General features: G+C 46.2%; 1 protein-coding gene across 2 annotated transcripts in view; it reads left to right on the forward strand.

Annotated features, from left to right (window-relative positions):
• Positions 1-108: 108 nt before the first annotated feature.
• Oser1 (oxidative stress responsive serine rich 1) overlaps positions 109-22298 on the forward strand; it is a 29558-nt gene continuing 7368 nt past the window's right edge. Inside the window, exon 1 of one of the 2 annotated variants that reach the window (XM_060382874.1) lies at positions 109-433. The gene's annotated coding sequence lies outside the window, so the exon portion shown is untranslated. Of the gene's footprint in view, positions 434-19327; positions 19486-22298 lie in introns of those variants that run through there. The other variant, XM_021636330.2, reaches the window with a different exon arrangement.

A 22298-nucleotide genomic window follows, 5' to 3' on the forward strand; every position in this document is an offset into this window, starting at 1 on the left:
GAGGTCTGTTTAGCCCTTTTTCACAAGTAGTGTCTGGAGACTGCTCCATTTAAAAGTGACTTCCAGCAGCAGAAGGGAGTGGACTACAATTTATTAGCCACATTGGCACTTCCTCTCTACCCGGGCATGGCACTAAGGGCTTTGCAGCCGTCTATCTCTTTGGTCTGTTTCACCGAGGAAGAAAGGAAGGCTCAGAGGAGAAGCGACCTTGCTGAAGGTCACGGAGCTGTTAACTGGTGACGCTGAGATTCAAACTCAAGGCTGGCTGCCTGCAGGACAGGACCAGCTGGTGATTCAGCAGTCATGCAAGCAGCAACTCAAGCCCTTTCAAGGAAGCATGTGTTTCAGCTGTGTGGACATGACTTTCCCAGATGAGGAGGGGTGCCATTGGTGGGATCCTAGCTCACACCTTTACCCCAGGATAATCAGCCAGGTAGGGTATCTTGAATGTTCTTTGGAACTTATGTAAAGTTCCTTAGCAAACTCATGCTTCCTTTAGAGAATTTTCTCTCTCTCTCTCTCTCTCTCTCTCTCTCTCTCTCTCTCTCTCTCTCTTTATGTATATGGATGTTTTTGTCTACATATATATCTGTGTACGCCTGGTACCCTCAGAGGCCAGAAGAGGGTGTCAGATTCCCCTGGCACTGGAGTTTCAGACAGTTGTTAGTCACCATATGGATTTGAACACCAGTCCTCTTGGTAGAGCAGCCAGTGCTTATAACAGCTGAGCCATCTCTTCAGTCCCAGAATATTATGCCTAATTTACCTTTGAGAAGTGGACCCTGAGACAGTAGATGAGAATACAGTTGCTGGCCTCTTAAGAAGGGGGAGATGTTCTGAGAAATATATCCTTGGGCAATGTCTGCCAATGTCATAGCGTGAGGCCTTACATAAACCAGTTTTACTGAGAACCACAGTCTCATGAGCCCTGTTGTTGGACCCTATTCTTATGAGCTAATGTAACTGGGAGAGCAGACCTCTCAGTTTGCTACTTGGGACTCCTAGGCTCATCGCTTCATGGACTATAACAGCGTGTTAAAGAAATGGAGTTTCGTTCTTCTACTAAGTAAGCAAACTTCTGCAGACGCCATGTTTCCCTTTAAGTGGTGGCTTAAAGGAAGCTTAGAGCTGCATTCTCTTAGTCTCACTGTTACATTAGCCTCCCTGTTCAGGAAATCCTTTGTCATGTTCTAGGATTTTTTTTCCCTCCTTCTTTCTCCTTGGAGAGTCTTGTTCACAGTTTGATTTTGCAGAGGAAGATATTATACTAGTCAGGCTTCTCTAGAGGAACAGAGCTGACAGAATGAATGCATGTCACAAAGGGCTTGCTTTCATATTATTAGCTTGCTTTACATGCCACAGGCTGAGTAGTCCAATAGCGGCAGTCTGTGTGCTGGAGAGCCTGGGAGCCCAGAGGCTGCTTGGTCCATGAGGCTGATGTTTCAGCAGTTCCAACTTGGTGCTGCAGGCCCCAGTAGCCACTGGTCTTTATGTTGGAAGACCAAAAAAGCTGGTGAAGAGTGATGGTGGCAGCAGCAAAGTGGATGCACGCTTAGTTGGGCACAAAGCAGGCAGGCAAAAAGCAGCCCTTCCTTTCCTTTAGATTTTTTTACACTGGGCCACCAAAAGAAGGTGCCTATGGCAGGGGAGGGAGTGGTCTTCCTCCTTCAGTTAATCCTTCTAGGAAATACTCCCTGTATTAGTCAGGGTTATTAACTGCTATAATGAAACACCATGACTAAAAGTAACTTGGGGAAGAAAAGGTCTGTTTAGATTACATATCCTGGCTGGTCAATGGTGGCACAGGCCTCTAATCCCAGTACTTGGGAGGCAGAGGCAGGTGGATCTCTGAGTTTGAGGCCAGCCTAGCCTACAGAGAAGCTTGTGTGTTGGGGGGGAGAAAAGCAAACAGATTACATATTCTGAATTGCAGTTCACTGAGGGTGACCAAGGCAGGAATTCAAATCAGGCAGAACATGGACACAGGAGCTGATGCAAACAGAGGCCGTGGAAGAGTGCTGTGTAGTAGCTCGCTCCCCACGGCTTGCTCAGCCTGCTTTCTTATAGAACCAGAAAGGCCAGCCCAGGGTGCACACCCCCCCAGTGGACTGGGCCTTCCCCCATCAATCACTAGTTAAGAAAATGCCCCACAGCCTGATCTTATAGAGGCATTTTCTCAAGTGAGGTTTCTTCCTCTGAGATGACTCTAGCTTGTGTCAGGTTGACATTAAACTAGTCAGCATACCCTCACAGGTACAGCCAGAGGTGTGTCTCTTAGTTGATCCCAGGCCCAATCAAACTGATAATCAAAATTGGTGCATTTGTGAGGAACAGTCAAATATTTGTGAATTTATGGAAACATAACCCTAGATGTTTGAAAAGGTAGGAAATCTGCCTTGCAGTGAATCTGACTATACCCAGGCCCTCAGCTAGTGGGAATGATCCATGTGTGCCAGAAACCTTAGTAGGTCCCAGAGACTCAGTGACAGAAGAGAGCCTGGCTTGCCTTTGTGTCATCCACTCAGCAGTTCACTGAGAGTCCCAGCAGCACAGAGCATCTTCGCCACACTTCGCAGTACTCTGCATGGACACGCACAGGACTGTATTTTGCAACTCCTGTTGATGGATACATGTTCTGCTCCAAGTCCTCTGTTATATAAAAAAGAAAATCTTGGGGGTCTTCTTCACCTGGACCTGTGGGAGTCACAGCATCTCACCTACACGCTGAGTCCCAGAAACAGCCTCGTGAGATCAAAGAACACCTTTCCAAAGCCCCCACAAGCTTTCCTACTCATGAGCTACAAGTGTGGGTATCCTCCTTCGTCCTGGACGCACAGCAGACCTATGTGATTGCCATGGCATCCCAAGCCCTGTTATTGGACAGGTTCTGTGAATGAATGTAGCTGGGAAGGTACACTGCTCAGTTTGCTCCTAGGGATTCCTCTATTTCTGTAGGAGTCCATAGGCAAAAGATGCAACTTTGCTTTAAGCATTTTGCTTTACTCATTTTGTTTTCACTTATATTTTTATTTATTACCTTTTATGTGCATTGGGCCTGCATATGTGTGAGGGCGCCAATCCCTCGGAACTAGAGTTTCAGATAGTTGTGAGCTGCCATGTGAGTACTGAGAATTGAACTCAGGTCCTCTGAAAGAGCAGTCAGTGTTCTTAACCACTGAGCCATCTCTCCAACCCCCTTGTTTTCACTTTTCAAACATACAAAAAGAAGAAAAAGAAAAAAAAAGAAGGAAAGGAAGAAAGAAAGAAAGGAAAGAAGAAAGGAAGGAAGGAAGGAAGAAAGAAAGAAAGAAAGAAAGAAAGAAAGAAAGAAAGAAAGAAAAGAGCACAACAAACATTCATATTTCCATCACAAGACACAATTGTCATTAAAACCTTGTCCCCTAGCTCGGGCTATGCAAAGAAACCCTGTCTCAAAGAAACAAAACAAAACCCTTTCCATTCTTGTTTAACTGCAGGCTGGACTACTTGTGGTAAATTGTAGGTATCATATTTCTCAGATGAAACACTTCTGTGTGAGAACCTTTTTTTCCCCTCGCTATTTGTCTTTTAAGATTAATTTTTTTGTGTGTGTGTGTATGGGTATTTTGGCTGCGTGTATGTCAGGGTAACACTTATGTGTTTCGTGGCCAGAAGATGGTGCCAGATCTCCTGGGAACAGATAAGTGTGAATAGCCACTCTGGGAATGGAACCCAAGTCCTCCGCCAGAACAGCAAGTGTTCTTGACCAGTGAGGTACCTCTGCAGACCCCTGTTGGTGTTTTAGACAGGGTCTCATTCTTAGCCCAACCTGCCTCAGCTTTGTAAGTGCTGGGATGACAGGCGTGGGCCACCCTAAGCATCCCAGAGACTTCGGAAATGATAAAAAACTTCCTATCTACCATGTGCTGTTGTACATGTGCTCCTCTTTACACGCACATGTGTATGCAAGTGTGTGAGCCCACTCCTGCAGGTCAAGCTTAATGATGGTGTCTCCCTCAGTTTCTCTTCACTTTAGCTTTTTAGACAAGGTCTCTCCCTGAACCTGGAGCTTGCTGATTCATCTCAGCTGGCTGGCCACTGAGCCAAAGAGGTCCTCTGATCTGTGTCTCCCCGCATCTAACAGCCCTGGGCTTTTGCTTGGCTGCTGGGGATCCAAACTCAAGTCAGCGAGCAGTTTCTCCTGAGCCTCCTCCTCCTCTTCTTCCCCTCTCCTGTTTCCTTTCCTTCCTTCTTTTTTCTTTTTCTTTTTTGAGTTAGGGTCTTACTCTGTAGCCCAAGCTAGAACTTTTGGCAATTATCTTGCTTCAAGTCACAGGGTGAGCTACTGTGCTCAGCTTTAACACAAAGTGATTTTCTTACATTAAACACAACTTTCATGCTAAAAAAAAAATCACTGTAGGCCTCTAATGATTACTCCGTATTCAGATTGCTTCAGTATTGCCAGAACGGTCATTATAGCTAGTTTAATGAAGACTCGATCGAGGACCACCCAACACACTTTATTTCTCCTAATGTCTTCTATGTCTAGACAGGCCCTTGTTCTCTTCTCCCATGACATCGACTCACACTCTTGGAAAAGACTGGGCAATTGTCTTGCAGGACACCCACTCTGAGGTTTGCCCGGCTGATGCACCGTGGTGCCCTTGGGCTTGGGCTTGGTCTCTTGGCTTCTTGGTTTCCCCCTCTCTTTCCCTCTCTCTCCCCCTCTCTCATATCCTCTCTTTGAAGTGCTAGGGATGGAACTTGGGAGTCCCATGTATGCCTGGCAGATGTTCTAGGCCAGCCCCTGTATTTTTTTTCTTTCTTTTTCTTTCTCTCTCTCTCTCTCTCTCTCTCTCTCTCTTCCTTCCTTCCTTCCTTTTCCCTTTATCTCTTTTTTCAGGTAGGAACTCACTATTTAGCCCTAGCTGGCATGGAACTCGCTATGTAGACCAGGCTAGCCTCAAACTCACAAGAAGAATTTGCCTTGCTTCTGCCTCCTAGGTGCTGGGATTAAATGCATGGGTCTTTCTTTCTTACTTTCTTTCTTTCTTTCTTTCTTCCTTCCTTCCTTCCTTCCTTCCTTCCTTCCTTTTCCTTTCTTCCTTTTTCCTTTATCTCTTTTTAGTCCATACCCTTTTAGTCCCCTGTATTTTAGTAACTAGTTATGCTAGACAATTAGAATTTAATTTCTATTCCTGAGTGGGGCTATGGGTGCCCATTAGAGTCACAGTGTCTTACTGTCTCCCTGTTAAGCAGGTCAGGATTGGTCATAGGTGGTGCTGTCTTTCTACGGTAAGTCCATCATGCCCTCTCCAGCCCTTGCCTGGTGGAATCCACACACTTTGCTCACAGCCTTGGCAGAGCTGGTTGTCAGACGCTGTGAAATGACCTGCCAATTTACCCTTTCATTTGCCTTCGTCAGCTGCTTTGTTTGCTTGAATGTCATGAACTACGAATTAATTTTCCCACCTTCAAATGTCTTTGAGCCTTTCAACTTCTTTCTCAGTGAATTGTCTCTGTTTCAGTGGAGACCTTGACAGTCATAGCACATCCAGTCATAGCACATCTTGGCAAAAGCTGTTACGAGGACAAAGAAGGGGTTGAGAGACACTAGGAAGGAGCAAACAGAAGAAGACCTCATGCTGACCTGTGGTGAGGAAACTTAGAAAAACCATTTATTTTTCTCTTTAAACCTTTTTTTGTTTGTTTGTTTTGTTTTGGAGATAAGGTCTCACTGTGTGTCCCTAACTGGCCTGGAACTCACTATACAGACCTTGAATTCTCAGAAGTCCCTCATGGGCATGCCTGCGCTTGCCTCCTGGGTGATTCCAGATCCATCCGGTGTTAACCAACACAGCTTTTGTTTAGTCTTCATGAAGACTGCTGTCTGCTTTTGAGATGCTGCCACGGCCTGCCTGGGAATTGCATGTCATGCAGGACAAGCCTGTTCGCTTCCTACAATCTCATGAAATCTGAGTCCTGAAACTCACCCCAGACAAGATACTGTGAATGAACCGAGTCTTCTAGGAAACACATCTGATAGGATTTGTCAAAAGCCTTTTGAGGGTGTCTGACGTCTGGACTAACCCTTGAAATCATGGGTTCGTTTCAGACGCAGGCTTATGTTGACCAGCTGGATCCAGACTGCGGAGCAGCCAGACTTGTAGGAGGCCAGCCTCACTTAGAAGGGAGAGGCTCTGCTCCGAGACACAGGCAAGTAAGCTCCTACCGGAAGGACTGGATTAGGTCTCCCAACTCAGAGCTGTCTCCCCTCCCCCAACACCTGTGGAAGAAGCAGAGCCCTTCCCGGTGTCACCAGCACAGTCTGTCCTCAGAGGTCTGCGCCTTGCTGCCCCCATGGCGTGGGCCATCTGTTCTTGGGGACTCTGATAGGTCTGGGCATATGCTGGGCTTGATGAATCAACCGGAAACCTGCAGGCTCTTCTGTCAGGGAAGGACTTCACGGACTGGAGAAGTAGACCACAAGACAGGGTGCTTTGCCCACAGATCTAAAGGTTTTTAGATCCACAGGCTGAAGAAAATAACAGGCTTGCTCTGTGAGGTTCTGAGTCAGTCAGAAGAAAAACAAAACAAAACAAAACAAAAAGCAAGCAAGCAAACAAACAAACCTCTAAGATGGAAGTTTCAGCTGAATCAGGAAAAATTTCCAACTGGCAGGCCGGGGTGGAGCCAAAGGACAGTGAGCTTCCTGGATGACCTTCATTGTGGGGCTTTAGGGAAGCATCTGTACCGGCTGTGTACTTGAAGGAGGCCTCCACTGAGCCTGAAATGTGGCGCCATCTCACAGGCAGAGTGGCTGGGTCATCGAGTGCTTCCTCCTGTGGCTGCTTAATCAAAGCCTTTATGAAGAGAACAGGGTCTGGGTTGCTCTCTTCTTATTCCTAAGCCCCAGGTCAGTGCGTGCTGTTAAGTCTCCAGCATCTGTCACAGCATCTGGCATAAAAAAGTAGCTGCCGGATAGATAACTGTTGACTTAAATATAATTGGTTGAAAACGAATGGTAATCCCTTAAGAGTTTCTGATTAGGCTCCCAGAGAGCTGCGTGCCTCCCACGTGCTGGGATTAAAGGCATGCAACACCACTGCCCACGCTGCTTTTATTTGTTTAAAAAAAAAAAAAAACGTGTTTCCTAACTGCGAGCGATTACAGCTTAGTCAACAGGGCACCTGCCTCGCATGCATGAAGCCCTGGGTTCCGTCCTCAAGGCCGCTACGCTGAGGATGGTAGCTTGTATCCTCAGAATTCTGGAAGTGGAGGCAGGAAAGTCAGAAGTTCAACATTAGTCTCAGCTCCACAGTGGGGCTGAGGCCAGCCTGGGCTACAATGATACCCTGTTTCAAAAGGAGAAATAAGAATAAACATATTTACATATTACACAGGCAGTCAGTTCTCCTTGCTGTTACAAATTTCCTGGAAAGAGAACTAAGAAGGAGGACACCTGTATGTTCTGAGTATCGGAGGTCTCAGTCCGTCTGGGCCTGTGGCGAGGCACAAACCATGGCAGGAGGAGGTGGGCAGAGCTGCTCACCTGGGGGCAGCTGGGAAGCAGAGGGGCAGGAAGGGGCTGGAGACAAGATGCATATTTCAAGGGCATGCACCTGGTGGCCCACTCCCTACAGAGTGTAGCCACATTATGAATCCATCATGGGACTAACCCACTGAGATACTTGAACCCAGAGTCTTCAGAATTCAGTCACCTCCCCAAAGCCTATACTGGCAATTAAACCTGCAACACGAGAGCGTTTCAGATTTCTAACCCTAAGAGTCAGTGAAACAGCAGGATACCCGGCAGCTGTGTGGTAGACACTCTTCTATTTTGTTAGTTGTTTTGAGACAGAGTATCTTTACGTATACTTTACTGGAACTCAAAGAGCCCTGCCAGTGCTGGGGTTAAAGACATGGTGGTCTGGCTCACAAAAAGGGTTTTTAAAATGTGCCTCTGAAACAGTTAAGACAACAGGTTTTGTTTAGAGGAGAATTGGAAACTCTGGAAACGGAGTGGATGGGCAGAAATCCCAAGCCCACAATTTTGGTGGGTTCATGGGCTCTCTAAATCCTCCCTACAATCTAGGTTAGGAACCAACTATCAAACCACCTGTATCTGAAAGGACCCACTAAGATGCCAATGGCACAGTACTCTTACGAACTTGTTACAAGCTGGGCAGTGGTGGCGCACACCTTTAATTCCAGGACTCCAGAGGAAGAGGCAGATGGATCTCTGTTTAGTTCAAGGCTAGTCTGGTCCTCAGAACTAGTTCCAGGACAGCCAAGGCTACTCAGGGAAACTCTGCCTTGAAAAACCAACCAATCAACCAAACCAAACCAACAACAACAACAACAAACAAACAAACAAGCAAAAAGCCAAACCTCCTTACCGGATCTTTCTGGAATAAACACTCTGACACCAGAGTGGAAGGGAGGAGAGGTTCCCCAGTGGGCTGGAGCCAGGCGAGCTCCTTCAAAGGCCTCTGACCTGGGTCTAGTTTGCATTCTTGAAATGGAATAAGGTGAAAAAGATGAATTATCAGCTATCGATACATTGGTTTGTTTAGTAATTTACTTAAAGCACTGCTTGTACGCTTGACTTCACTTGCTACCCGGAACAGAATGTCCTAGAGGATCTGCCGTAACAATGGGCACTGCTCTTAACTACCTGCCAACTGCTGAGCAGGCGTCTATAAAATCTTGCTTGCTTGCCTGCCTCACCTTGTGGCTTTAGGGTATAACATGAGACTATAAACCAGACCCAAAATACAAACCAGACTTGGCCCTGGAGCCTTTGAGGGGCCGTCCTGCCACCAGTGACATTTGCTCTCTTTTATTCTCATTGGTGTCAGAGTGCTAACTCCAGAAAGATTCCTGCAGCATTCTCATCTTATGCCCCCAAACCACAAGGTGGGGGCGAACAAACAAGCGGGATTTTACAGAATTGTTAACGGCAATCAGCAGGCTGTTTTTAAAGGCATTTGTTAAGGTTGACAGGTGTAAGCATTTGTGGTCAGGTTGTTACAGGCAATGGCTCACTGTTTCAGCTATTTTTCCAGGTCACTAGCTCTGTTTCAATGAGTGAAGTCACGCTTGGACATGAGCAGCACAGTGCACGAAATGCTTTAAGTAAATCACTAAGTAACTCAATAAGGCAGTATCTCATAAGTGGCCTTCTCTACCATCTTCTTCAACTGTTTTCTGCTTAGAGATGTCTTCTGTCCCATTTTTTCCCCTCTGCTGCTCTGAACATCTGTTACTTACAAATAAGTAGAACCAACAAATAGGAACTGGCATTATTCCAAACCCTAAATCCCCAAATCCCTAATGCAGGATTGAAAAACTGAATGTTTCCAATTTCTAGTAAGTGGGGAAGCCAGAGGCCCAGTGATTTATCCAGTGTGGGCCAGGAAGGAGGACAGGACCAGAGCTCAGGCCTTTCCTCACTTCTCAGCCTCCTTTCTCTTCCCACCACAAGCCTCCTGCCACTCTCGTGTCTCTATGTCAGCAAGACGGAGTATCTGAGATATCTGTGGCCTTGCAGCTCGAACGCTGCCTTCCGCTGGCTTGGTTTTTGCATGACTTGAGAGTGGAGGGGGCCAACAGACCAGGCAGCATCTGCATCCCTTTACTGTACTGGAAATGCACACTGGGCTGCGGCTTCAAAAGACACAGAACTCTTGTCTCCAGCATCAGGGCCAGGAACATCTGCTCCCTGCGAGTGTCTGCTGTTGGCCACCCCCTTCACAAAGGCTGCAGGCAGTTCTACAGCACTTCCGCTGCACGGGATATTTTCTTGGGAATATCTAGGTCAGACTACACAGTCCTTCAAGGACGCTTCCTCCAGGCTGGCTCTGAAGTGGTGGAAGGATGGGCAGAAGTGTAGCCTGAGGTCCACTCCATGTATGTGCTAATGGACCTGGGAGAGGGGAGTGTGAGCCTGTTCACGCTTCAGCTAAGCTCTACCAGCAGCTCAGGCTCCACATGTGCAGTGTGTGTGTGTGTGTGTGTGTGTGTGTGTGTGTGTGTGTGTGCGCGCGCCCGCATGCGCTAACGGATACTGAGGAATGAGTGTGAGGACCTCTGCTGTGTCTGGGTAGACTAGTCCTTGGTGGAGCCCTGGTCTGTGGTGAGGCTAACTGGCTGAGAGGCAGCTCCTGGCTCTGGGTGTGTACTAAGAGAAGGTGCTAAGGAAGAGCAATGGAGAGTATGAGAAGGTCAGAGGAAGGGAAATTTTAACTTACAAGCTTTGTGGGCTCCTCCAGGCTCACACAAATGACTTCTCCCTATACACCCCTCAGAGAAAGAAGTGGTTTCCACTGGGGACCTCTGCCCTTTCAGGTCTTTCAATCATGGCCTTCCCCCTATACCAAGTCTAGACATTTGTGCCACCAATTTCACTTCAAAGTAAATTCAGAAGCATTTAAATTTAGTTGAGAAGCATTTTAATGCACATTTTAATGCACATAATGTAACATTTTAAAATTTAATAGCTTTGGAAAGTAGTTGACTAGATATACCTGTAAAATGCCTAGAATTAGAATCAGGTAGATTGCATACAGAAAGGTTGGCAATAAACAATGACAAAAGGAAAATGTGAGGTGCAAAAACAGTGGGTGACATTTTTATAACATTTAATGACCAAAATGATATGAGCAGGTATATCCCTAAGTATGTATATACAGAGAACTGTGTTTCGGTTTTCAGGGTTTTTTTTTTTTTTTTTTCCTAATTCATTTGTTTGAGACAGAGTTTCACTATAGCCCATGATGGCCTTGAACTTGGGATCTTCCCAGCTTACCTTCCCAGCTGCCGAGATTACAGGTTCACACTTCCACAAGACTCGGAAAGATGTGTGCTAAACCATAGTGGTGTTCTCTGTACTGTGGTAGGGAGGGGCAGGAGAGCACAGGACAGCTTTCCCTTTCTGTAGCACCCCAGACTCCTACCATCTTCCAGGAACTCTGTAAAATAACCAGTAGAAAAGGAAGGACGGTCAGACAGAAACCTCACAAACGTCCAGCCTGCTCCCCTACCCCCCAGCAGATCCAGCTGGAGGGGTTCCTGGAGTGGCAAACTTTAAACCCCAGTACCAGGCCCTCGCAGCCACTCTCCTAAGTTGGCAGACAGGAATGGGTATTACACCTTGCAAGGGTCTGAGCAGAGAGAACCAGCACAGTACCGTAGCTTGTTCAAGGTCTCACAGGAAGTGGCAGCTATGAAGAAATTGGAAGGAAGCCAGCTCTTCCTGAAACCCACCGCGCAGTCCTTGCGCTGCTTCACTGAAATGGTCAGAGCACTGGCAGAGCACCTACGCAGTGGGAGGGCTCACCAACATCTTCCCCCAAACGTCTCTGATGAAGCCTGAGTGTCTCCTGGCACTCATCTTCATCGCTGAAGGAGGTGTGCTTTAGAGAGTAAGGCACTGCCCGTGGACACACACCTCAACTCCACAAGGGCCTCCCTTTTCTGGGTCTCATCTGTAAGTCCCCGATAAACATATCTAACTCTTTGAAGTTGTGGGATGTGTGTGTAAATGCACCTTCATGTCGAAGGTGACTTTAGGTTTACGAGGTGAACCACTGTTTCTCTTTCTGGGAACTTAGACAAACCCCATCGCAGACTTGGCACAGGAGATGATGCTGATAGAGATCTGCAGTTGCAACAGACACTAGCTTGATCACTGCGGTGGGAGAGGTGTCATGGAGTTCAGACGATGGGCCAATGTAACTCAGCCGGAACTGGTCTTGATTTAGTTTAGGTAGGTCCTGTCTGTCTAGGAACTCCGCAATTCCATCGAGATCTCCCAGTTTTAATAATATGCAAAATTTCCAAGTAGAACCCCAAGGATCCTCTATATTTCGTTGAAATCTACTATCCCCACTTTTCATCTCCGATTTTAAGGCTCTCTCTCTCTCCTCCATCCTCTCTGTGTGTGTGTGTGTGTGTACATACATGATTTTGTTGCACACAGAGGTGTGTGCGTGTGTGTGTGTGTGTACATACATGGTTTTGTTGCACACAGAGGCAGAAGAGGCCATGGATCCTCTGGAGCTGAGTTACAGGCTATTGGGACACGCTCAACGTGGGTGCTGACAACTGAACTCCAGCCCTCCAGAAGAACAGCCATTTCCCCTAGTGTCTAATTTTAATTTGGGTCTTCTCTTTTGATCAGCTGGCTAAAGGTTTTTTCTTATTTATTTTGTCAAAAGATCAACTCTATGCTTCGTTTATTATTTGAACTACTCCTTTAGATTACCAAAAGTAGTCAGGAGGAGGCCATGTCCAGTGTCAAGGAGTGCCTAGACTTCAGCCATGGCAACTAGATTCAGAAACACAAAGAGGTTATTCAGGAAGCTGGCAAGATGTGCAGGAAGAGACAGAGAGACAGATACACAGACAGACAATGAGTAAGTGCAAGCAGAGATGCGAAGACTCTGGAGGGAGAAAGAACAGTTGCTTTAGAAGGGCCTGGACAGAAGGGGGCTTTATGAGTTTTGGTCTTGATTTTTTTTCCCATTTTATTTTGGAGTTTTAAAAGGTGAGAGAAATTTTCTGTCTATAAATAAAACCTGCCCATGTGGCAGAGTGGAGTGTTCTGAACCCTTCTTGGTCTGGACTGCTGCCAGATTTTAGAACTGCAAATGAAGCCAATTAAGACTAAAACTAAAACAGCAGTGACAAATCAAACCCAGAGAAGACGTGGCATACAGAAAGCAGTGTTTCCAGAGAAGGTGTAAAGTGTGGGATCTTGAGGGCTACTAGAACAGGGATGGTGTCACACAGGACTGGGGACAGACATAGGAAAGGGACACAGAACAAGATCTCCACTCACCCACGCTGAGCAGACAGGCAAACCTCTCACGTGAAACCTTTTCCCCAACCAAGGAGAATTAGATGTTGTGGAGATAGCTAGACTTTTAGTTTTGATTTTACTAAATCAACAAGATTGTTCATTTCAGAGTTCAACTAGACATTCCTGAATGAGCCTGCTACCCACTGCCCATCCATTCCTCCTCCATCTGACAGGATGGATACCATCAAATTGTGAGACTTTTGCCAACCTTTGGGTTAAAAATGGTCCTCATCACACTGTTAATAAACATTTATCTCTAAAAGACTGAAGCGTGAAGGAGAACCTCTAACTAGACTCTAGATATTTGTCCTTATACTCACTGGGAACTCTAGACTTATCTCCCCATCAAATAATTTTTCTTGCAACAGACCAAGACCATCACTGAAAACCACAACCAATCAAAATGCAGTTGTGGGGCTTGACCCCAAAGGATATGTCTACAGAACAACTCCTGTACTTAGTGCTAAGGGAACATTGTGGAAGAGGGGGTAGAAAGACTGTAAGAGCCAAAGGACCAAGACAGAAGTGGCTGTGCTTGTCTGTAATCCCCAAACGTGGAAGGCAGAAGCAAGTGGATCTCTATGAGTCTGAGGCCAGCCTGGTCTACAGAGCTAGTTCCAGGACAGCCAGGGCTACACAGAGAAACCCTGTCTTGAAAAACCAAAACCAAAACCAAACAAAACAACAACAACAACAAAAAACCCAAAACAAACAAACAAAAAAACCTAAACAACAATAACAAAAGAGCCAAAGGATCAGGAGTTTGCTGTGACCAGCTGTCTCCTAGTAATGTCAAAAGTTACACCTATAGTCTCACAACATGACTGCCTAAACATTATTAGCACAACAAAGACGATAGACAGGAATAATAGACATATCAAAGTGGGTAGGGGAAAGCTCATGAGGTGTCAACCCTACACAAAGAATTACAGGCAGCCAGGTGGTGGTGCATGCCTTTAATCCGAGCACTCAAGAGGCAGAGGCAGATGGATCTGTGAGTGTGAGGCCAGCCTGGTCTACAAAGTGAGTGCTAGGGCATCCAGGGCTACACAGAGAAAAATGGAACAAAAACAAAGACCACAACAAACTTCAGGCAACTAGGAAATGCTGAATGTGGGAAGAATCGTCTTCCCTAGAGAAAAGAACAGTAATTGTTATCCAATTCCAAATGGTCAGCTCTGAACACATAAGTAACATTATACAGACTGAGCAAGTTATTATATGTATATATGTATATATATGTGTCTGTAGGTATATATATGTATATACATACACACAAACATATATATACACATATGTGCACTTACATACACACATATACATATTATATACATACACTCATATATACACATATGTATATGCATGTATATAGGTATGTGTATATACATATGTGTATGTACATATATATGTATATATGTATATATGTACATATATATCAACAAGTAATGGATGAAGAGGCTATGAATTTGAAAGACAGCAAGGAGGGGAATATGGGGAGGTTTGGAGAGAGAAGAGGAAAGGGAGAAATGATGTAATACTCTTATAATCTCAAAAACAAAGATTGAAGTTGAGCATCTTTTTATCTGAGGTAAGCGTCTTTTCATATGCTTCAGCCCTGTCTGTAACCTTTTCTGTGCACTATTGTGTCTCTTACTCATGTTCTCCTCCATTGCTGCAGAAGCGCTCAACTTTTTGGGCTTTTTGCTCAGTTCAAAGGTCTCATGACCCAGTCAAAGTTTAAAACTATAGTGACAGAAGACATCTTACCCTAACCCAATACCCATGTTGCCACGTTGGTTTGTATACTGAGGCTTATTTTTATTACATTATTTATTTGTGTGTGTGTGTGTAAATGTCTGCCGTGGTGCACACTGGAGGTCAGAAGACAACTTTCAGGAGTCTGTTCTTTCCTACCACATGGGTCCCAAGGTTGTCAGGCCTTTACCCATGGAGCCATCTTGTTTGTTGTTATTACTTGTTTTTGTATTTTCAGATTGTGAACTATACTGGGTTTCAGTAAAGCAGAAGTATTTAGATATATTATATTATATTATATTATATTATATTATATTATATTATATTATACTATATTATATATTTTCATGCCTTTTTACAGGTTGAACACATTGCTATCACCAGTATCAGGTCAAGAAATGGGTGTCTGAGGAACTTCAGAAGTCTCTCCATAGTCCCTGGCCTCATCATAAACTTTCTCCAGCAGCTTCACTTCTTGATCCCATTTTCCACTTAAACCTTCCTGATGTCATTGCACAATTTAAACTGAAGTCAGAGGCCAGCTAGTCACTCACCTGGGGTCTTTCAAGCTTTGAAAGCGTTTTATAAAGGGAAACTGCTGTCCCTCGCCCTCTGCTGGCCAGAAATAACTACTAGGAAACAGTCTCCCTCCTGGTGAGAATTATTAAACAGAATCCAGGAGCACAGGCTGTGGCCAGTTTACCAGGAATCAGGAGAGACGAAGTAGGTCAGGTTGTCCATAATGCACCACTATAGTAGTCCTTTTACTCCTCATTCTGTTCTCCAACATGTGAGGAAAGCAACTGCCTAAATAAGCGTAGGATAGCTTTGGGACCGACAAAGAGGGCATGAAAAACAGCTAATCCCTACCTACCCAACCCTTGCCTAGTCCCCAAATAAGAGCATGTGGTGACCCATTCCTCAGGTCAAAGGCTGACAGGATCAGCTGTCATTAGTTGTGAGTCTGAAGTACCAACAAGCAACTGGAAGTCCTTGCTGAGATGACTGACGACTAATTGATGGCTCCATAAGCTTGCTCACTCATTTAATACAGTGCCAAGCCTGTGCAAGACAAGACACGGACACACACACACACACACTGTAGCAGGTATGTCTTGCCAGCCAGACACTCAGCATACAGTGACGAAGACAGATATCTGGTGTTCCAGTTGTTGTTGTTATTTCTGTCAACTTGACATGTTAAGAGTTACCTGGGGAGAGGAACCTCAACTTAGAAAATGCCTCTATCAGATTGCCTATAGGCAAGCCTGTGAGACACTTTCTTGACTGATGATAAGTGGGGGAGGGCCCAGGCCTCTGTCAGTGCCATTCCCGGGCAAGTGGTCCTGGGTGTACAAGAAAGCAAACTGCCCAAGCCAGAACAATCAAGCTTATTAGCAGTCTTCTTCCATGGCCTCTGTTTCAGTTCCTGTCTCCTGATTCGAATTCTTTTTTCCCTCAGTGAACAGTAACCTTAGGATATGTGAGCCAAATAAATCCTTTCTTCTCCCCCATTTTGGTTTTGATCATGATCCTTTTATCACAGGATAGAAATACAACCAAGAGAGTGGGCAAAAGGCTGGAAGGTAATTGGAAGAGGCCATCCCCTGAACCCAAGTGCAGTGTCACTGGAGTGCTAGAGCTGGAGAAGGCCCAAGAGCTGGCATGTGACAGGCAGAGGCTTGAAGATGATAGTAAGGGTCATACCCATTCAAGGCAAGTCCTGAGGGTCATGGTCCAACAGTCTGTGTCAGGACACCCAGCTCAAATCAGGGTTGACTCCATATATCTTGACTGGTATTCTATATTACCAGGTACCCACTGATTAACATACAGAATGTATCCTTTCATTAGCTGAGTTTTGCTTTTACCTGGGGTTCCAATTCCTTTTGTGTAGTGAGAATTTTGTAATTTTTGTTTCTTTAAGAAACACAGAGATATTATAAGAACATGTTTTGTTTTAATCCCAAGTGTGGGATATGAGGCTGCTTTGCAGCAGCTGACTATGATTTGCCTCGTGCTCTAGCGAAGGTGTGATTTTGACAGCTGCAGATAGTTTCTGCTATTTCGTGACTTTTGGAATTTTGGGAACTTTTCAGAGGATATAAAAATGTTAGAGCCCTGATCGATGGGTTGCAATTTGTTAAGTAGTCGCGCACAATGACACAGGAGGAATAAGAAATTAGATATCCTAACGGCGAAGATCAAACTTGCCCCAAGGAACTCAGTGCCCGTAATCAGCAGGAAGTAGTCTAACAATGACATCACCCCCTGTCCCCTCTATCATTTTTTCCCTCCTATCTAGTGTTAGGGGATTGAAAGGGTGGGGAAAAGGGGGTAGAGAAGGGTAGAGGAAAGAACCGACAAAGTAACAAATGCCAGCTACACTTATGGCCCAAGCAAACAACCCACTTTTCAAGCCTGGTCCTCCTAAGTTCCCTACCTCTCTGTTTCTTCAAGACAGGGTTTCTTTATATAGCCTTGGCTGTTCTGGACTCACTGTGTAGACCAGGCTGGCCTCGAACTCACGGTAACCCGCCTGCCTCTGCCTCCCTGAGTGCTGGGATTATATGTGTGTGCCATCACACCTATCTCTGAATTCCTTCTCTTAGTGAACTAGGTCATCTTTTTGGTCAGTAGCCTGTGTCCAGTACCCAGAATCTAGTCTCTCCAGAACCCTCTCCATCTTGTGGCCCTTCCTCAAAATAATTTCTCCTACACTCACGATCTTCTCACCTGCTTCCTCAGGGGATACAAACTTACTAGCACATCTCCATCATGAAAATAATTCATGATGTTCTGGATAAAGTCCAGGCTCTTTAACGTGATCCTCTCACCTACCCTGGGCTGGCCTCACCCAGCTGCTCTCTTCCCGCTCCTTTCCTTTGCCCAGGCAAGGCTGCCTTTTCAATCTCAAGAAAACCTCTCCAAGGCACCACCAAAGCAGGCTGGGCACCTATCTACTCTCTACTGTGCTTCTGGTTCTGTGGCTAAGGAATCCACGAACTTACTTGAAGGGCTTTTGCACAGCACTGGGCGAGTGAGGTCTGTGTGAGGACTAAGTAAGAAAAGGTACCCTGTGCTGCTGTGCAAACCAAACAGCTTTTGCCCCTTCCAGTCTTCCCAAACGAGTCCTCTGAACCCATTCCCCCCTCTCCCAACCACCACCTCTGGTGATAGGAAACATTTGCAGATAGTTGTGAAGATTAAAGATATCTCAATTGCCACAATGAACATTCAGCACCTTCCTTTGGGCAGTAATTATCGAGTGCAAGGGGTGTACACCACAAGACTTCAGGCCCTGGGGATGCACTCTATTTTGGATTCTAAGATCTCTCTTCTCCCTTTTATTTTTGGCATCAGTTGAACCTAGGGCGTTGTCCCCAGATAGAACAAGTCCTGACAATGTCGATAGGGGATCTTTTATGTTTCACCTATTGCCAGATTACTAAAAACCAGACACAGGTAAATTGCTTAATACTTTCCTGCAGAATTTCCCACCTGATGCTCCCAAACTATGCTTGAAAAAACAAAAACAAAATGCCTTTGATTGTAAAAGGAACTTTTATTCGCCTGGTTCAACTGTTGTCTTGGATGCTTACTTCCTGTTTGTAAACCTAGGCCTAGTCCTGGACGCTTCTAGCGGGCGTACCATCTATAATGTTTTCAGCCTCTGAGAATTACTTTTAATAAGCTCACCCTTTCTTGTTCTTACTGAGCTCTGGGCTGGCTGGTTCAATTCAGCTGTTCTGGCTCAAACTCCTCTCCCAGCTGACTTGCTCAATCTTGTTTTTCTCTCGGCCTCTGAACTGTTCTGCTTGGCCTCAAACTAACTCAAGCAATCTGCTCTAATCTCCTGGCTTCTCATTCTCTGGCTCGTTCTCGCTCTACTACTGTCCTAATAAAACTGCCCCTCTTTCTGCATTGCTCCTTAGCTTCCCTCTTCTCTCTCGTGAGAGTAGGGCATATCCTATTCCATCAAATCTTCTGATTCGTCCCTTTTTTTTTTTCTTCTGCCACTCAATTAGACATCACTTTCAAACACTGATACTTCCTTCTACAAACTAACTTTACATTCGCTGACAGCGTTCAATTTCCAGATGAAGTAACTGGAGCCCAGAGAGGCAAACAGTTGCTTCAAGAAATACATCAAAAGTGAAGGCACAGGACGCTGAGGCAGGGCGATCAACGGGAGTTTCAGGCTAGCCTAATCTAAACAGGTGAGACCCTGTTAAAAAAAGAAAAACACAAAACCTAAAAAATTTCCACTCCAATTCCGGGCTAGTATCCACTTCGTTCAAAAGAGATGACCTTATCGAGGGTTGCAGCCCGAGAGCAGGTGCCCTCGATTCGAGCACCTAGAAAACTCCGTCGAGCATTCTCGGAGTTTTGGCGCAAACACTCCCACAGCCCGTCGAATCCCGTTGCCTTGGTGACTTCGAGACGAGAAGAAACAAGCAAAAGGCGGCTTGAGAGCTGCAAAGCAAGCAGCCTACTCACTCACGTGACAGAAGAGGACGTAGGCAAGCCCAAAAGCCTGCCGGGAGCAAACCCAAGCCAGGGGGCGGAGGAAGCGAAAAGAATAACAGGAAATGACTTAAGACGCACGTGCTCCGGAGAGGGGTTGGAGCAGGCCTTTCGAAAGGCGGGGCCGCCGCCGTACGCCTGCGCAGTTGACGCGGGCCCGGCTGCCGAGTCACCGGGGTGGGAGGAGCGTGGCCGGTGGGCGGGGCGCGAGCCTACGCGGCGCAGGCGCAGTACGACTCTGGAGGCGCGGGCCGCCCTATCTGCGGGGTTTGGATCCGGGTCAGTCAGGCGCGGCCGTCGCGGAGAGACGCTCGGAGCCGACGGGGCTGGATCCCCGGGAGCGCCCCAGCTGCGAGGAGGTGAGTAGTCCGACGCTTCGAGGAGGGTCGGGACGTCGCGTCCGCCAGGCCTCCCGCCGGCAGGAGGCGGAGTCCCGCCCTCCCGTCCGGTCGCGGCGTCTGCCCGCGCCGACTGCCTGGCCGGGCCTGGCCCTCGTCTGCCGCGGCCTGGAGTGCGGAGCTGCGCGGCCTTCGCTTCCCGCCTTCCTGCGTCCCCGCGGTGCCCGGGCCGCGCCGGCCGCAGCTTCCCCTTTCGTTCTCCTTGCCGCCCTTTGCCCCTTCCCGCCTTTTCCCGCCCTGCCAGCCGCACTCCCCTCGGCTTTGCCTCCTGCGGCGGCTCCGCTCGCTTCTCCTCCCGTGTCCTTCGCGCCGCAGATCCACTCCGGCCTCTCCGGGTCCCGTGTTTGGCCGGGGCGGGCCGGGCAGAAGCCGTGACAGCTTCCCGCTTGGGTGTCCCTGGGTGCTGACCTTTCCCGCCCGGCCCTCTTTAACCGCGACAGACCCGGCTTCTGTTGAAAAGGAGCGAACGCGTTGCTTTGCCTGGCTGGACTCGAGGGCTCGGGTGGGTGTGCCCAGAGAGGTGCGGACTTGTTTTTGTCCTGGGGACAGATTGATTGATGCTATCGGGAGCCGTTCTCGTGTCGACTTGCTGGACAGGGCTTTTTCCTTCCCAGGGCTCTGTACTTCCCGGAGGTCTGGGGAAGTTTCTTCGCTTTTGACTTTGTGAAGACGCTTACGGAACTGTGATTGTTTTCAGACTTCTGAAGACGAGGAATTAGGCTTGAAACCTAAGGAGGACTTAGTTAAAACTTCAGAAGTGTAAATGAGATTGTGTACACGCTATTCTGTAGAAACAAACCGGGATGTGATTTGACTTAAAACCATGCAAAGTAGCTTTTCGAGGCTTCTTCCTCTCCCCCCCACCCCCAATCTGAGGTCATTGGGGATTCTTCGAGAAGTTAGTGCGAAGGGATAATATGAGTATCTCCCACAAATGCAATGTTAACGTAGATGGGCAATCCAGTCACCTGTCATATAGAGCTGTTGAGCTGATGCAAGGGGGAGCCTGGTAAGCCCTTTGTAATAAATAACAAGCATGCTTTGATGCAGCCCCTGAGGTTAAACCTTAGACTAGTCACTTTTGCTCTGTTTAGAGTAACTGAGGAAAAACAGGAGCAGGCACACTTCTGGAAGTCTGAAGACAGTTTAGACAATGCTTTATTCTAGTTTTGGTCTGTAGCCAGGTTTTTATTTTGGGCTGCCTTGGTTTTTAATGCTGCATCTGTCAGTGTCTCAACAAGAAGGCTAAGTTTGTATTAACATCTAGGGTGGTCATCTGCTATACTATTATGTCAGCACTGTGTAATTAGAAGTTGAGAAGTTTAGCCAGAAAGCTTCTTAGCCAAGCAAGTGTGAGATCCTGGAGGGTAGGAGTGTGAGACACCATCCCTGCTGAAATGGGGTTCCCAGGATCCCCATTCAGTTCAGCCTTTGTTGTGGCATCCAAGGTAGTGCTAGGAATTCTGGAAGTACTTGTGAAAGGGTTGCATTTCTGCCTGTGGTGTTCACCAGTGTACGTGTAGCTTGGTGTGTGCTAACTATGAACCACACTTTATAAAATTTTTTAAATGTATTATGTGTATGAGAATATTGCAACTTGGGGAGTTGTTTCCTTCTGTTACTCAAGGAAAGAAACTCAGATGGTCGGGCTTGGTAGCACGAGCCCTTACCCTTTGAGCCATCTCATCAGTCCCTATAAATCTTCCTTTGAGCCATCTCATCAGTCCTTATAAGTCCAGCTTTAATGGAGTTGTGGTAGGAAAAATAATTTGTTTACAACCTATGATAGACCTATGTGTGGAACTTCAGATGTACCAGAACTCAGCCCTCCGGTTAGTATATAGAATGTTGTGTATATGGAGGAATCCTGCTCCACTGAAGAACTAGAGACCAGTGAGGCCTGCAGTCATGTGGATGAGGTTTCTTCGTGTTTATGACCAGGTCAAGTAAATGAAGTGTGTGGAAGCGTGAGCCTAAATTGTCTTCTGATGTTGCAGTGAAAACTAGCTAAGTTCTTTTGAGGCTGAGCGTAAACATAAATGTCAAACATTATGACATCCTGACCTTTGGAATATTAGAGATCTCACAATAACATATAACTCACTTCTGAGAAATAGGCTGATCTAGAATCAGAGAGTACCCAAGGACTCATACATAGAGGGGCGCTACTCTCTGTGAGAGTGCCGGGGGTGGGGGGTGGGAGGTGGGGGGTGGGGTGGGGGATTTTAGGGGGTACCAGGTTAGAAATAGAAATAAAGGTAAAGTATATCCTTGGCTTAAAAAAAAAATCTCTTACTGTTTTTTAGGGTTTTTTCATCCCTCTCTCTCCCTTTTTGGATACTCCCTTTTTGTTAAAGATTTAGTTACTTTTGTAATTTGAAGATTAGATTTGAGAATTTATCAAAAAAGTTATTTGTGTTTCTTGTTGCTTTAGTTGATGTTTTTTTATGTCTTTACTTTAGGTGGAAAGTCAGTAGTAGAGGTTGCGACCATTAGTGGTCAAACTAGTTGGTTAAGAGCATATAGAGTCATATCTGTGGAACAGTATTTTATGTATTTTTTTTTCTTCTTGTAACTAAAGAAAAACTCTGCTTTTTTTCTTTATCTGTTTTTGAGTACAGGTATCATTTCTTGTTTGATAACTACGGTACTCAAAGCTAACAAACACCAAATAAAGTTAAGAGAGGAGTAGAGTATAAAATAACTGTGATGCTGAAGTAAGTCTCTATTCCTGCTCTAACAACAATAGCATGGTGTTTTCCATGTATGTTGAA

This window comes from Meriones unguiculatus, chromosome 4, assembly GCF_030254825.1.
Source record: "Meriones unguiculatus strain TT.TT164.6M chromosome 4, Bangor_MerUng_6.1, whole genome shotgun sequence".
In the NCBI taxonomy this organism is placed as follows: domain Eukaryota; kingdom Metazoa; phylum Chordata; class Mammalia; order Rodentia; family Muridae; genus Meriones; species Meriones unguiculatus.